The 16132-nt window shown below is 37.2% G+C and overlaps 1 pseudogene; it reads right to left on the bottom strand.

The window, feature by feature from the left end:
- Positions 1-13087: 13087 nt before the first annotated feature.
- Positions 13088-16132, bottom strand: part of LOC101640888 — a 102038-nt pseudogene continuing 98993 nt past the window's right edge.

Here is a 16132-nt window from a genome sequence, read left to right on the forward strand (position 1 = left end):
GGCAGGTGGACATTGGGCCTCCTCATGCGTACTCCCCTAATACAAGAACACCTTGCCCAACTAAACGGTCATTTTATGAATTAATCTTATGCTCAAGATCATTCCTCACTAAATGGGATTCCTAAATAATAGAAGGAGAAAGCGGAATTACTGTTTTCAGATCTGTAGGAAGAAATATATGGTACAAAGATTAAAGAAAAGCAAAGTAAAGCAGCCTTTCAAAGCAACAGGGATCATCTCAAAAGGACACAGGGTCTAACTAGAAGGAATTATTGGTGACTACAGAAAAAAATTGGATCAGCTAAAAGAATGGTTGTGATATATTGATACACATTATATGCAGAGTTCCATGAGTTTATAATGAATTAGGGAAACAAAACAAAACACATGCATCACCCTTGGATAGCCTTGATTTTTTGGGAACATTCCCAGTGTAAGTCATGTTGCCTGATGATAATTATTAATATTGCTCCATTTCACTGTCATTAAGTGTTACAGTTTGGAAACTAAATTACATGGTTGCCATACCATTGGAGTGTGCTAGAGTAATGACTCATTTATCCAGAAAATTGGAAAATAAAATGAAAAAATAATTTGGACCACATTATGAACCTTGGGATATACTTTAAAAGAAAATAAGCCTAAATTATGTTCAAAGTGCTAATTGTCTAGCTATCTAAGTAGGAAATTAGGTCAATTCTCTCTTTCCTTTCTGAAAATAGTCCTGATTATTTAATGTAATGGTGTGATTTGTCCTTTAATCTGAATTTCCCAAATGAATCTATTGTATAGTCAAAGGAAATGGTGATTTTTTTTGACAGTATAAATCAAAGAATATGAAAGCTGAATACATTTAAAAGAATGATCTTAAGATTTTCTGGATCCAAATGGTAAACTATATGTAAGGGAATTTTGTATCATTGTTTTACTGCAAATCATCTCAGATTTGTTTTGGTATCGAACCAAGCTAATTGAAGTATTACCCTATGTAAATTAGGTGAAGTTTTTAAAACTCTGATCTCCTTTGAAAATCCATGTAAAAGTTTGTAGCTGAACTTCATTGCCTGTAGAGCCTACACATCATTTCTACTTACACTTTATGCTGTATATAATTTGCAACTATCTTATGTACACAAGATTTTCTTACAGTCAATTATTAATATTAAAATGTCTTCAAATATTAAAATGTCTCTTAGTCAACCTAAGGATCCTTTCGGTGTTCTTTGTATCTATTTAACTATTTTACCCAGGGGAAAAGGAGCACTAGTGGTGCAGTAGTTCCACGTTGGGCTGTGATCCACAGGGTCAGCAGTTTAAAATGACTACTCCCTCCCAGGGACAAAGACAGGGATTTCCACTCCAGCAAACAGTTAAAGTCTCAGAAACTCACAGGGGGCAGTTACTTCCTGTCCTATAGGATCACTATGAATCTGCATCAACTCGATGGCAGTGAGTTTGGGTTTTTGTATCCAGAGGGACAAGTCCTGCTGGCTAACCAACATGATATAAAAAAGCCCCATGGAAAGTCATGCTCAAAATAGTGGATATAAAATGGATGACATTGCATGCTTTTTTTTTTTTTCTCTCTGCTCCAAGCCTGATATAGGCTTAAGGGATTGTGCTCGCTACATGCTATCAAGTCAGTTCCAATTCCTGATGGCCCGGTGTACAATAGGACAAAGCACTGCTCAGTTCTGCACATCCTCACAATGGTGAAATCTCAGCCTGCTGGAGCCATTCCAACTTGGTGCTTGGTGACGGTCTTTTAGTTTTTTATAAACTGACCCTTTACCAAGTATGGTGTCCTTTTCTAGTGATTGGTATCTCCTGAAAACAAAGTATATGAGACGAAGTCTCATCATCCTTACTTTTAAAAGCATTCTGGTTGTGCTTCTTTCAAGACAGATTCATTTGTTTTTCTGGAAGTTCACAGTACTTTCAATATTTTTTGCCAACGCCATTGTGGTAGCTACATAATTTCATGTCAACTTGAAGATATAAAAGTATACCAGTGGAGTCTAGCCTGTCAATCAGGTCACTGCTTGATGGTGCCTCCTTGTGGGTGTGTCCTCCTCATAAGGAGGATCCTGGGAACCACCCCCCCCCTCTGCCTTCAACATCCTGCTGTCAAGTCACCGAGAGCTGCCAGAACCACCACCATTGGATCCACAAGACTTTCCACCCATTAGCCTGTGATCTTCCTGCATTTTGCATCATTGCAAGTGGCTCTGTGAATCTAAAGAAGGACTTGTGGACTAGTATTAGATTTGTGGACTTGAGTTGGACTGGACTTGGATGTTTGCTTGATATACTTATTCCTTGATATAAAGCTCTTTCTTACATATTTATGAGTGTCACTGGATTTGTTTCTCTAGTCAACTCAGCCTAACTCAACTATCATTTAAAGGCATCAATTCTTCTTCTGTCTTCTGTATTCATTGTCCAATTTAGGGATTGTGATAGGTTTATTGAGCCAACCTGGTCAACAGGAACATGTGGGATTAATCAAGCCGTAGTTTGATTGAAGGGCAAAGAGCTAAATGGCTCTGTAAGGCCTATCCCCCTCTCTCTTCCTCTCTGGTGATTGGAGGGTGCTAGAGTATTCCTGCTGCTGCTGTAGCTAGTTCTCTGCCTCAACCTGTGAGCTACACTTCCTGTGTGGTCGGCCAGCCCAGCCCACGAATCATGTTGCTAGAACTTGAGACCCCTTCAAGACGTGCTTCCTCTGCTCGTGCATACACTGCTTAAGCTTGAGGCTGGTGGATCCTGTCACCTTGCATTGCTTGAGTTTGATATCCCATCGGGTCCACTTTGCTAAGCTCTTGAGCTACTGACTGTTGGTGACCCACCCTGCTGCTTGTTTCCTGTGGGAAAACTCTGCTGGCCTTGCCCCCAAGAGGACTTTGCTGTCTGATTCCTTGACCTTGGACCCATCAGCCCACATGAATTGACAACTTCCAGTACATTAACTGTTCCACAGAAGTGAGTTGAACTGAACCCTCTGTATTGCTGTGTGGACTAATTAGCTGTTATATTCCTTCTTGCTGTATAACCCTATCTATCTATCTATCTATCTATCTATCTATCTATCTATCTATCTATCTATCTATCTATCTATCATCTATCTATCTAATCATAAGTGTTATAGTTTTGTTTCTCTAGAGAACACTTCTAAACACAAAGATAAAGGAAACTAAAGGCCAAAAGATTAAATAGAGTAGAAATATATTGCTTCCACAATACAGTCCAGCTTTTATTAAGATAGGCTTAAAAAATACATTTGTGCACTTGAGATCTTTTTATTCTTTAGACTGCAGACATAATGATCATTAAAATTTCCTCCAAAATTAATTAATCACTCAACTGTTAGCATAAATTGAACAAATTTTAAACAAATGGATTGTAGAAATCTGGTGATGCTACAGATGACTGAAATCTTGGCTGAATTAATGCAACCTTTGAAAGCTTTCTCAATTAAAATAAGCTTTATACCTCTATACATATATATGTGTGTTTATAAGTTTCATGCAGAACAAGTGATAATGAATAGTCTGTTTATAGAGGAATAAAACATTTTCCTATTTCAGAAAATATTATTAGAATGGTTTTACTCTCAAATGGTTGTTATTATCAAAAATGCCTACCTTTCTGTCCTTACCTAGGAGCCACTCTCTAATAATTTAAGGACTCTAATAATTTCTACTGACACAATCATCCTCTTAGATTTTACTCTATGAACATAGGCCATTTCTTTTGCCTGATTACTCACTCACTTTTTAAAGAAATCAATCATTTATATGCCTTTTATTTATTTCATGGTTAATTGGAAATAAATAATAGCTGTGTTTATCTCTCTCCATGTAAATCTTTCCAAGGCATCCATCATGAAAAACATGAAAAATTATGCCTCTGTTTTAAATTCAAGATAGTTAATATTCAATTTAGTAAGCTTAAACTCCAAAAATATAGCTTAGTGTTGAACTACAATTTATCCAAAAGCACATATAACAAAAAATAGCATAACAAAACCAATATCATTAAACTTATTCCTTTGGAATAGTTGTGAAAATAATGAGCCATGTTAGTAGGATAAGATTGACTATAACATTTTTCAATTTTTATTACATTTATTTATTAGCATGTCTTCAACAAATAGAGCCACACCAAACCAAACACACCACAATAGTGTAAATTTCAACCTCTAGCGACCCTATGAGGACTGCGGAGGACTCCATGTTGGGGTCTGTGAGACACGGTAGCTCAGTGGGTTACACTTTAGGCTGCTAGCCACAGTAAAGAGCACTTCCGAACCAGCATGAGAAAAATGAGGCTGCCTACTCTGCAATGCACAGGGACAGTTCTTCTCTGTCTCCCATGTTGTCTGTGTCTTGGAATCAGCTCGATGGCAATGAGTGGGTTTCTTTGGTTAAGTCTTTATGGGAGCAGACAGCCTGATTTTTTTCCACTGAGTGGTTGGTGGATTCAAACCATTGACCTTGCAGTTAGTAGCCAAATAACCCACAGCAGCACCTGGGCCCTTCTGTCAAAGAAAGATGACTCATGAATTTCATTTGTTAATTTTTTCCCCTTTTCTAAGGAGAAGTCAAAAAGAATTACTGCTAGGGATCCAGTTATTTTTTTTTAAAAAAGTCACTGCCATTGAGTAGATGGTGACTCACAGTGACCTGATAGAACAGGGCAGAACTTCCGTGTGGGTTTCCACGACTGTGGGACAGCACTGGAAAGTCCCATCTTCCTCCAGTGGGTTCATCCCAAACATGCTTAAACATGTCTATGCAATCATCCAGTCAAACACGTCTTCACTTGACTTGGGATCCTTGGGGAGCCGTCAAAAAAAGGGTGGCAATCCAAGCAGTGGCTACTTAGAGCATCCGCTGGACCAGTAAATGTAAGGCAGAGAGGTCAGGTCAGAAGAATATGGTGACTATATTTTGGAACGGCAAAGAGGTAATCTTGATAGATTTTCTCAAAGGATGCAGGACAATCGTGAGGGCTTACTAGAAGAAGTTTTAAGAACATGGACAATTGCATTGATGTGAAGTGGATAATGCATTTGGAGTTTGTTGCATCAGGTCAGACGGTTAAGCAAGCTTCCTATTCAGAGGTTCTGAAATGATTGCAATTAATAGTGTGCAACAAAAAAGGTCTGATTTATGGCAGATGGGGACCTGGTTTTGCCACCATGACAATGCACCTGCTCATGCAGCCATCTCAGTGCCCTGGTTTTTGGCCAAAAACAATGTGTCTCTCTTGCCCCACACACTTTCCCCACCTGACCTCGCTCCACGTGGCTTCTTCTTGTTTCCCTGAATGAAGAGGGGCATGAAAGGACAATGATTTGATGATGTAGAAGAGGTGACAAAAAACAAACAAACGAGGGAGGTGCTGTCAGCCATTCAAACAGATGAGTCTGAAAAATGTTTCCAAGAATGAAATCACAGATTTGACAAATGTATTACATGTAATGGAGAGTACTTTGAAGGTGAAAAAGTTGTTTTGTAAAAAAATTTTAATACATATCATTGAGGAAAAAATATTTTGGGAGGGTACCCCCTCATATATCTGTTGGACTGGGTTCTTTAGAGCAGTGGTTCTCAACCTGTTCTCGACCCCTTTGGTGGTGGAATGACCCTTTCACAGGAGTCACCCTATTCATAACAGTAGCAAAATTACAGTTATGAAGTAGCAATGAAAATACTTTTATAGTTGGGGGGTCACCACAACGTAAGGAATTGTATTAAAGGGTCGCGGTATTCTGAAGGTTGAGAACCACTGCTTAGAGAAACAAAACCAGTGGCGCTTATATGTGTCTATAAAGAAAGAAATGTATATCAAGAAAATGATTCCCATAGTTATAGAAGCAAGTGAATCCAGCGTGATCCTGGCGGTAGGCTGGAGGCGTTTTTTGCCTCATGTTTCTGCCATGGCTGATGCACCAGGAGGTTGGTTGGTGGAGGCAGATGACTTCAAGGTCAGCAGGTCAGGTTGGTGACTGCAGAGTTGATGAATCCAATATTGGCAGGCAATATGATGTGCCATTTGCTCAAGTACAAAGACCCAGGGGTCCAACGCAAAGACGTAGGATGTACACCAGCAAGGAGAGCCGAGCCTTCTCACAGAGGCTGCTTCAATAGGACTGGGTCACACTCCCAAGGAAATTTCCTTTTAATTGTAGAAGGGCCAGTTTAATTGCAGAAGGGTCTATTTTTATGATGAAAGCATGAAATACCTTAACTATACAACTTTACATAAATTTACAGTGTGTCCAGTAATTGTGTTATGCCTAATTTCCACCTTTGTAGGTTAAAAAATAATGAATTCTAATTGCCAAGACATGCACCTGCTGTTTGACATTTGTGAAGTTCATCAGAGCACTTATATTTTATGTGTCAGTAGGGATCATACTACATTAGCTCTGATTTACAAGTATAATTTATCAAAGATAGCACCTGCTACAACACAAATGTCATACAAGGTCACTATTTTTCTCATCTCTGCTGCAAACCTAATTTGTTTTCTAATTATTTAGAAATGATTTAATTATCCAAAGTTTTTTTTAATGTTTTCAGTATTTCTTCTATCAGTGTTAAGCCAGTTGGTTTTCAGCCACATCTTCGTCAAGAGAGAAGGGTCACATACATGTAGTAAGCTTTTTCTAACTTAGGGTACCATGATAGGTCTTGTGTCAACTTGGCTGGACCAGGACCCTTAGGCATTTGGAGATTAAGGTTGTTCCATGATGTGGCCCTAACACAAGTCAATTTCTTTTTCTAGTATTCTCTGTTTTCACCTAGGATCCATCTGATGTCAACAATGATATCCCTTATTTCATATTCTATATGGAATCCAGCTTTAATTCCTGACAGTTCCCTATCAATGTACTGTAACAACTACTGTTTAATTATCTTCAACAAAATTTTACTTGCATGTAATATTAATGATTATTCAACGATTTCCACATTATGTTGGGTGTGCCTTTTGTTTTGAATGGGTACAAAATATAAATCTCTTCTTATTGGTTGGTCAATTAGCTGTCTTCAAAATTGATTGGCATTGACCAATGAGGGCTTCCAGTGCTGGTGCAGTTTTTAAAGTATTTCCATTGGTATTTGGCCAGTTCCTGAAGACATCCTATGCTTTGTGCTAGCGCCTCAGTGACGCATAGACTTTTTCTTTCAATGCTCAGAGTTCTTAATCATATGCTATCTCTAAAATGGTTGACTGTCTAATCATTCTTTTGGTGTTCCTTCCATCTTTTTGATGCTTTGTGCAACATTCCATAGTTTGTCCAGGAGTCTTCAATATTTCAACTTGAACCTGAAGTTTTTCTTCAGTTCTTCCTGCTTGAGTTACGCTGAGCATGTTTGCATTTTTTAACTCCACCCCCACCCCACCCCCACACACACACATTTCCAAGCTTTACTTTATTTCTAGAACTATCCTTCACATTTACTGTTCAGTTCTTTTACTTGGTAGTTGATTTCATTCACTTAGCTAGTATGCATTCAAGAGCAAGGCTCAGATTCTCTTCTGACATCCATTTTGTTCTTTTCTTTCCTGTTCTCTTTAATGGCCTTTTGGGTTCTTCCTATATGAAGTACTTGTTGTTTTACCACAACTTGTCTTATATTCAGTCACTAGTGTCCAATGCATCAAATGTATTCTTGAAATGTTCTCTGAATTCAGGTGGGATATACTCAAAAGCTAATGTGCAATATTCCAAATATCTTTCAATATTTTTAGGTTATTATGACCTATATAGCTCATAAATATACTTGTAAAAATACAATCTCTCTAAGTACTTTGGAAAATTATACATGTAATCAAGATTATATCTGAGAGTATATTAGTCCCCATTGCTTTTATTAAGCCAACATTAAACATACACAGTGATTGCATTTCAATTCAAGGTTTTCTAAATGGAGAAAGGAAAAGAAGGAACATCTGATACCTGATAAAGACAAATAAAAAATCAGAAAGTCTATAGAAAGATATACACATCATTCTCACTTTGATGCATAGAACCCCAATCTAAATTGTAATATATTATACATTAATGTATCTAAAAAATACGCTTCAGTGCCTACCAAAAGCCAAGAACAATGCTGGGCACTTGTGATACATCAGTGAATAAAACAAATATTCATGCCGGCTTGGGGCTCATGTTGTTGTTAGTTACCATTGAGTCAGTTCTGACCCACAGCGACCCTAGCGCACAGAGTGAAAGACTACTCAGTCCTTCCCCTCCACACAACTGTTGTTATGTTTGATCCCATTGTGGAGCAGCTGTATCAATCCATCTCCTTGAGAGAGTTCTTCTATTTTTCTGCCCCGCTACCTTACCAAGCATGATGTCCTTCTCCTCGTTCTGCTTTCTCCTGATAACCTGTTGACAGTATATAAGACAAATTCTCCCCATCTTGCCTCTAAGATGCATTCTGACTGTATTTCTACCAAGAAAGATTGGCTTGTCCTTTTAGCAGTCCATGTACTTAAAATATTCTTTGCCAGCACCACAATTCAAATGCATCAATGATTCAATATCTAAATTCCACATATGGAGAACACCACGGCTCAGTCAGGTACACTTTAGTCATCCATACTTTTCAATATGCTTATGCATTCAAGACATCTTATGCAGTAGATTTAGCTGATGAAATATGTCTTTTGATCTCTTGACTGCTTCTTCCGTGAGTATTGATAATGGATCCAAGTAAGACAAAACCGATGGCAATTTAATCTTATCTCCATTTATCATTTACCCTATTGGTTCAGTTGTGAGGATTTTGGTCTTTCCATTGAGTTGTGAGCCATACTGAAAGCTGTAATCCTTGATGTTCATTATCAAGTACTTCAAGTTCTCTTCACCTTCATTAAGCAAGGTTGTGTCAGTTGCATATTGCAATTTGTTAATAACCTTTCCTCCAATTCTGGTGCCCTTTTCTTCTTCATATAATCTCGCTTCTCTCATGATTTGCTCAGCATAAAAACTGAATGGTAAGAGGATACAACCCTGTCATATACCTTTCCTAATTTTAAACCAGGCATTGTTCCCTGTTCACATAACAGCCTCTTGACCAATGCATAAGTTCAGCATGAGTGCGAAGACGTGCTCTGGAATCCCCATTCTTCTCAAGGTTATGAGCCACCAAGTCGAATGCCTTGGTGTAGTCAATAAAGCACAAGTAAATATCTGTCTGGCATTCCCAGCTTTCAGGCAAGATCCATCCGACATCAGCAATGATATCCCTTGATCCAAGCCTTCTTATGAATCCAGCTGGAACCTCTGGCAACTCCCTGTCAATGTACTGCAAGAGCCATTGTTGAATGATATTAAGTAAAATTTCACTTTTAACTGGTATCAGTGATATTTTTCCGTAGGTAAAGCCTTCTGTTGGGTCACCATTCTTTGGAATGGGTACACATATGGATCTCTTTCAATCAGTTGGTCAAGTTTACCATCTTCCAAATTTCCTGGCATAGATAAATGATTGCTCCAGAGCTTCATCAACTTGCTGAAACATTTCAATCATGATTCCATTAATATCTGAAGCATAATGTTTGACTAATTCTTTCAGTGCAGCTTGAACTTCTTCCTTCAGCACCACTGGTTCTTGTTCATTTTCTATCTCTGGAAATGGTGGAATATCAACTAGTTCTTGTTGACACAATGATTCTGTGTAATCTATCTGCTTTGGTGCTTTCTGCATTCAATAATTTGCCCACAGAATCTTTCAGTATTTCAACTCAAGACTTGACTTTTTTCTCTTTAATTCTCTGACTTCATCATTTCTTCCATTTGCAATAGCTACTCTATGATTAAAAGCAATTTTCAGAATCTCTTCTGGCAATTACTTTGACATTTTCTTGTTGTTGTTTTTTATGATCTTTGGCTTTCCTAATGATCGATGTTCTTGATAGCCACACAGTTCCTCGGGTCTGTCCTTTGTATTCAGCGCATTCATTCTGTGCTTAAGATGTTCTCAACATTCAGGTGACGTAGACTCAAGCTTGTATTTTTGCACTTGTGGACTTGTTTAAATTTTCTTCAGCTTGTACCTGAACTTATGTATGAGCAATTGACAATCTGTCCAATAGTCAGTCCCTGGCCTGGGTCCTGGTTGTAACTGTTGACAACAGAATGTGGGGCATGCGTGTCAGTCTCACAATTCCCAATCATTAAAACAAAATCTTTAGGCCACACGTGTCTGAGAGATAAACCACGAAACAGCTTTCCTTCCCTTCGCTGTTGCTGGCGGGGGCAAGGGACGCTTCAGTCCATCTGGAGAATTCCATGCATATAGGCGCCTTTTGTGTTGTTAAGAAAATGTACTTGCTATGAACAAGTCATTGGTCTTGCAAAATTCTATGACCTCCTGCATCATTTCTATAACCAAGTCCATATTTTCCAACTATTGTTCCTTTGTCTTTGAATCCCCATCACCAAGTTGCCAATAATTATTAATGCATTTTGATCGCATGCTCGATCAATTTCCAACTAGACTCTGGTAGAATTCTTCAATTTTTTCATTACTAGCTTTTGTGGTTGATGCATAAATTTGAATAATAGTTATATCGATTGAACTTCATTGAAGGTGGATAGATACGGTTTTATCACAGACAGCATTGTTCTTCATGATTGATTTTGCCATGTCCCTTTTGACAATGAACTTAAAGGCATTTGTATTTATTGTGTCATTCCCAACGTAGTAAATCATATGATTTTCTGATTTGAAATGGCCAAAACCCATCCTTTTCAGCTCACTCATGCCTAGGATATCCATCTTTATACATTTCATTTCATTTCAAATTCCAATAGTCCTACATTCATACTTTGTATATTCCAAGTTCCATTTATTAGTAGATTTTTGTAGTCGTTTCTTCTTACCTTGAGGTGTGCTTCATCAGAAATGAAGATTCTCAGGCTCTACTACCACAGGCTGTATTGCCGCCCATTCAACATGGTTGACTGTCATCTGAGAATGCAGCTCCTTTGCAGCCACATTTTTATTGCCGTTTGATTCAAGGGGCCCATCCTCTGGTACGATCTCTGATAATGTTCTGCTTCCAGTAGGTCTTCAGGAGATGATAATGCTTCCTTACTACACATAAAGTTTCAGTGGCTACTGATTCCTTCGTCAACGTCTGTTCTTAGTCTGGATGCCCCATTTAAACCTGTCTTTTTCTGTGACCCTGCTGGCATTTGAAATACCAATGACACAGTTTGCAGCATCATAGCAACACACAGGCCATCGTAGTAAGATGAACCAACAGACAGGTATGGCTTATAATACAACCTTATTGCTGGAAGTTAATTTAAACATATTTTAAAAAGAAAAAGATTTCCCAACTATAGTCCAAATAATGTTCCAAAATATAAAATAATTGTTAAGTTACTAAAAATATAATAAAAAAGAGCCTTTTAATTTAAATGGTAACTAGGGATGGCTATCTTTTCTGCTATACTGAAGATTAACTCATTTTCCAAGTGCCCCTCTCTATTTTAGATAGATATTTGCTTCTCTGTATCATAGGCACACATTCTAAAGTATCTATAGCATTAAATTTAAAAATGTAATAAAAATAGAACTGTTTAGGTCACCTACAGACAAGACAAAATGAACAGTCAGAGATTAACAGAATGGTGTTAACAAAATCTAGGCTCCTTTCATATTCTGGAATTGGGAACATTACTCTTCTAAGTGGGTGGATCATCATGACATTATTAAAATCTTGTTTCTTAAAATAGCTTTACGTCCTTACTACTTGAATGAGGGAAAATGTTGTATTTCTTTATTCACAGTAACATAGTGTTGGAACAGAATTTGTAGTTCAAGTGCATATATATAAATATAGGGATATGTGTATATATGTATGTATATATACTTCTGGTAATAAGCACTGTAACAGTATGAAGATTCAAAGTGCAATGCCACGGCTTCTGGAGCAGGGAGAATGAACATGGAACCAAACAGACATACACACAGAGACAATGCAGGACTGCAGCACAAAATAGACACGGACAGACGGTACAAACCGCAGCCCTGACAGACTGCAGCACTTCATTTTTATGTACTAAATACTGGCCGTGTTCCCAGACAAGTTTGCTACGCCCACACTTGAGTTTCTCATAGCCTTGAGAGTGAGTTCTGTATCTCAGCCTGTACTGGTCCTGTTTACTTTCTACTGGAGAAACAATGTTTGCAGCTGCTCCCCCAGATTCCTTACCATTTGCAGTAAGGAAGCAGTTTATGAGAACCAGCTAGGACAGACGTTTGCGCACTGTCCTAGACAGATACATGACACGAGACACAGTGCTCCTCTCATGGCTCCTTCAAAAGTGAATGCATCTTATTTAAAATAATATTCTATGTTGGCCATTACCACTTTCAAAATTTGCAAACAGCCTGCCACCCAGTCAATTCTGGCTCATAGCAACTCTATAGGAGAGTGTAGAATTGCATCTGTGGGTTCCAAAGACTATAACTTTTTTGTTGTTGTTTTGTTTTGTTTTTGTTTTTTTTTAAACACACAGAGGCCCATTTGTTAAGTCTTTTTTATCATTATTTTTTATAGTCCAGTTGCCTAGGAGTTTACTTAAACAAAGAGAAAAGGTCATAATGTTTTCATGCAGTACATCCTCCGGTCTTTAAATAACAATGATGACGAGTAGCAGAAGGAGTTCAGGAATGCTGTACTTGTGATCCATAAAAAACACCAACCTTTTGGGTTGTAAATAATTATGGAACTATCTCAATCAATTTTCAAAATACTGGAATAGCCAATACATAGAGTCATGCCTTTAGGTGGCCATAGGAATGCAGTTTAGAAAAGGAAAAACAATAACACAAACACAAACTAGACAATTTCTTTAAAATCAGGGAGCAAGAAAAGCACCATTGAATTTCACATACTGATTTTGTACAACTGCTATACAGTACCTTGACTTAAATCCAAGAGCAAAATTTAAGACTCTCCTCCTCTACTTTTGGTAAACAACTGCATGGTAAAGTTGGATGACTTTCCCCCCAGGATTGTACCTGGGAGTAGTAACCTTTTAATTTTTTTAGTTAAAAGAGGGTAGGTCTGGCACTTTGATACTGATGTCACCATTGTTACTATTTCTTGGGATCTCAGGAAGATTCATATTCTTTACAGCTGACACAGCACAGGTTGGAGCTCCTGCTAAGTCAGCCTCAGATTTGTCCAGTTTACTTTGTGCATCAATGTGGTAACAATCTCCTTCATGTTGGTCTCTAAAACCATTCCCCTCATCACCATTGCTGCCAGAATATTGTGTACCTTATCTACATGGAAAATTAAATCAAGTTCACAAACATTTTCAAAACACTTGTCTAATGTTTCCACGAATACTTGAATTAGATCTAAAATGTCAAGTTCATTTTCTGAAGAATCCACACAGAAGACAAAATATAGTGTTGCATAATGTCTATATATCAGTTTGTTGTCCTCCTATTAACAATCCTTCGAGGAAATTACAAACATTTTCCTCTCTCTTCGATACCAAATGGAATGTCTCCCTGATGGTTTGTTATTCTGTCTTCACTGTAGCGCTGGTAGAACTTGGAGATGTTGGAAAATGAGGACAGCCTTGGTCATGGCTGGGCAGGGCCAACCAGGTAGGTGTCTGGAGGCCAGGGTGGGGCGGGCACTCGAGTCTAGCCTTGGGATCCTGCGGATGTTCCTTCCCCACCCACCCCTTCCCGCCAAGTCTTTTTTTTTTTAATTAAAAAAATCATTTTACTGGGGGCTCATACAACTCTTATCACGATCCATACATACGTCCATTGCGTCAAGCACATTTGTGCATTTGTTGCCATCATCATTCTCAAAACATTTGCTTTCTACTTGAGCCCTTGGTATCAGCTCCTCATTTCCCCCCTCCCTCTCCACTCCCCCTACCTCATGAACCCTTGATAATTTATAAATTATTTTGTCATATCTTACACTGTCCATTGTCTCCCTTCACCAATACTCTTCTGTAAGGGGATGTCCAGTTACCTACAGATGAGCTGTGGGTCCCCACTCTGCACTCCCCCTCATTCACAATGATATGATATTTTGTTCTTTGATCCCTGATACCTGATCCCTTCAGCACCTAAGGATGGAAGAAAACCTTATCTTTTTTCTGTGGAGCAGTTGGTGATTTCAAACTGCTGATATTGTAGTTAGCAGCCCAATGAGAAACCTACTAGGCTACCAGCTCCTACAACCAAAGAGCAGTAGAAGAACAAAAACCTAGAAGTAGTTAAAAACAGTAAATGTACTTTTAATTAAGTGACTTTCAAATATTTTATCTCAATCAGATTTTAGATAGTAGGAGACATATACAATGAAATCTGTATTTTAAGTTTTGGAAATATTCATGCAAATGAATTTAATTACCCATATTTTAGAGTTAAAGCATGAAATAGCATTTAATGAAGAAAATATTATATTGTAAATTTTAGCAGAGCCTGCTAACTTCTATAATTTTATATGATAATTACTCGTTAGAAGTATTTATTTTTAACTTTCAATTTTGACTGAAATTTGGGATCCAATAATTTCCCCAAATGTTATTTTGCCCCCAAATTAAAATTAGCCTATCTACAAAAGCTATTTTTGTAGTGAAAATTTAGCATTAAAATTATAGAACTGCAATAAACATCATGAGCATATATGCAAATGATTGCCAATAGAAATCCCATTAGGTTTTTAAAGTAATTTAAAGTATTCCTTATATACTAAATGCTAACAAACTAACTCATAGTTCTGCAACATAAATGTCCTTTTTTCCTTCCAAAGTATGGTGGTGCTTGTTATTGAAGGATTACTAGTTCAGAATATTGAAAGAAATTTATTTACATTCATCTGCTTCAAATAAATACCAGCATCACTGGAATGAATGAGGAACTTGTCGCCCTAACTGAGGTGCTCTCTTAGAAGAAGTGTTGGGGAATTGCTTGACTTCATACTTGTCAGAAGTGCATGGAACCCTTATCTCTGTCTGGAAAAAATAACTTTAAAATAGCTTGGATTTTTGTCTTCTGCAAGCTCTGCTTTTTCCTTGGGAATATCATTCATTATACAATGATTATGAAGAAATGGCAATAATTAAAATATTTAAGGATTGATATCATTGTATTTACATTCGTTATGATGTCAAATTGAATATAACACATATCTGCTATGCTAGTAGTAGTAAGAGAACAAATATCCTGAACATTTCTTGTTATATTTTTCAGTAAGTGAATATTCAGCCTCCCTCAGGAATTTAGGTTTCAATATGCTTCTGAAAAAGGAGATTGGTTTATATTAATTATTTAGTCCAAATACAACAACCTGATTTTTGTTGTTGTTGTTTTTGTTTTTGTTTCTGTATTTTTATTTTTAATTGACACTCTATGTTCTCCAAAATATATAAATTAAAACACTGGTAGGAATAAAGTTGGGAAGACAGATATTGCAAAATTTGAGAAAACATGTATTAAGTGAATATTGAATGAATGAAATCATGAATGACTATAATATAATTATTTATAATAAATCAAATGTTGCTGGATTTATGATAATGGGCATAGTATTTATAAATATTGAGAAAAAAGCTTTGCTTTTACAATTAGGATGAATGAAAATCAATTAGGAATGTTTAAACTAGAAAAATAATGAAAAAGCCTTTAAAGGTAAAACTAAAGAAATGAAGAAAATTAAGGATTAAAATAAAGAATAAAATTAAGGATAAAAATTATGATAGATATTTAAAACAAAGAAGCAAAAGATTTGGTTAATAAAATCAAGTAAAGTTACTGGAAAAAAGTGATACAATAGACAAAAACTGGCAGGAATGTTTTATAAGATTGCTATAAATAGGGGAAGAGACAGAAATAATATGTAAAGGGGACTGAGCATGATAGTGGACAGGAGGAAAATCAAGGGAAATAGAGGAAAGAGCTGGCAGGCAAAGGGCTAAATAAAGACATGTACATATGCAAATATATTTATATGAGGATGGGGAAATAGATCTGTGAGCCTATATTTATAGGTTTAGTATTAAGGTAGCAGAAGGACATTGGGCCTCCACTCAAGTACTCCCTCACTGCAAGAACAC

This window comes from Echinops telfairi, unplaced genomic scaffold (assembly GCF_000313985.2).
Source record: "Echinops telfairi isolate 266 unplaced genomic scaffold, ASM31398v2 ScPeMD7_23;HRSCAF=83, whole genome shotgun sequence".
NCBI lineage: Eukaryota > Metazoa > Chordata > Mammalia > Afrosoricida > Tenrecidae > Echinops > Echinops telfairi.